The sequence below is a fragment of the Palaemon carinicauda genome, chromosome 3 (genome assembly GCF_036898095.1).
Source record: "Palaemon carinicauda isolate YSFRI2023 chromosome 3, ASM3689809v2, whole genome shotgun sequence".
Taxonomy (NCBI): domain Eukaryota; kingdom Metazoa; phylum Arthropoda; class Malacostraca; order Decapoda; family Palaemonidae; genus Palaemon; species Palaemon carinicauda.
The window spans coordinates 131,600,848-131,602,959 of record NC_090727.1 but is presented as its reverse complement, the minus strand read 5'-3'; positions in this window follow the sequence as shown (position 1 = coordinate 131,602,959).

Below are 2,112 nucleotides of genomic sequence, written 5' to 3'. Positions count from 1 at the left end.
CTATTCTTTGCATATTCTCCTCTGTTCCCATACACCTGACAACACTGGGATTACCAAACAATTTCTTCTTACTGCACTGTAATTGTTCAGTGGCCATTTTCCTCTTTGTAGGGGTAGATGAGACTCTTTAGCTATGGTAAGCAGCTCTTCTAGGAGAAGGACACCCCAAAATCAAACCATTGTTCTCTAATCTTGGGTAGTGCCATAGCCTCTGTACCATGGTCTTTTACTGTCTTGGGTTGGAGTTCTCTTGCTTGAGGGTACACTAGGGCACACATTCTATCTTATTTTTCTTCCTCTTGTTTTGTTAAAGTTTTTATAGTTTATATAGGAGATAATTATTTTAATCTTGTTGCTCTTCTTAAAATATCTTATTTTTCTTTGTTTCCTTTCCTCACTGAGCTATTTTCCCTGTTGGAGCCGCTGGGCTTATAGCATCCTGCTTTTCCAACTAGGGTTGTAGCTTAGCAAGTAGTAATAATAATAATAATAATAATAATAATAATAATAATAATAATAATATACCAGGATTAATCTTGCCATATACTGTATGAAAAATTACAATTTTCTTAGTTTCACTTCCAATGCCAATCGGGGATTCACTATTGCAATTCCATTCTTCGATAAAGTAGGACTTGTTTTAAAGCAAAATCATGACAACTACACAATTCACAATTCGGAGAATATACAGAACGGATTTGTCATAAATGTTGATCAATCATTTTGCGTTACACTGCATAGTCAATGCCATCCTTTCTACATATGAAAAGTGTGTGGTTACAAAATTATTTTCAAGTTAATAATTCACACATGACCTAGTTTTGTTTGCAATATCCTGCAGTTAGCTCATTTGGGTTATGCATTCATCAGGTGAAAATTATCTACAAAAAAAAAAAAAAATAAGTATATATATATATATATATATATATATATATATATATATATATATATATATATATATATATATATATTCGAATGTTTTATAATGGTTACGACACTCGCCTCACGACCAAAGCGACATGCTTCTATCTGCAATCGGGGGACAAGACTTGAAGGGAAATTCGTAAACCCAAAGTGATACTGTTGACCAAAGCGGATATATCTGAAACTGCTAATAGCCAGACTGAGAGAGTACTTCAGGGCTGAGAAAAAGTCATGGGCTAGAGAAACCTCATCCAAAATTTCTTAGTGGAAGTTGGACAGGAGGCGGGTTACTTTCCTCTTGGTAAGGGTAAAAGAGACTTATAGTAAGCAGCTCTTCTATGTCACTCCAAAATCAAACCACTGTCCTCTAGTCTTGAGGTGAGCCATAGCCTCTGTACCATGGTCTTCCACAGTCATGGATAAGAGTTCTCTTGCTTGAGAGTACACTCAGGCACACTATTCCACGAGTTTCCTTTCCTCGCTAGGCTATTTTCCAAGCTGGAGCCCTTAGCCTTGTAGCATCATGCTTTTCCAACTCGGGCTGTAGCTCAGCAATTACTAATAATACATAAGAAGGCTGTAGTGTTTGGTTAGAAACAATACATAAGGTATCCATCATGTATGTGTATATATAAAGGTTGGATTAAATTTCCGAATTTGGACTATATGACCCAGCACTAGGGTCTGGGAGGACATTCTGTGCAAAGGGCAATTGAGAAGCAAACCCTCGCAATTACACTCTGAAGTAAAATTCATGAGTTTGCACAGCTAAATGAAAAATACTTTCTAGAACGGAGGTGTGGAAATAGGGTAAAGAGAGAGTGAAACTAGAGACCGAGGGGACACTATCAATCCTATAGTCTATTTCTTTTAGCGATGCAGATTTGCACCGACTCGCAGCGGTGCCCTTTTAGCTCGGAAAAGTTTCCTGATCGCTGATTGGTTGGACGAGATAATTCTAACCAATCAGCGATCAGGAAACTTTTCCGAGCTAAAAGGGCACCGCCGCGAGTCGGTGCAAATATGCATCGCTAAAAGAAATGGACTATAGAGACCGAAGGGACACTTATCAATCCTAGGTAATGCCTATGGTGTAATGCATGAGGTGCACTGACCGCAATACACAACTAACAGGGTATGGAGATATGAAAAATAGTATAAAATTTTATATAAGGCATACAACAAATA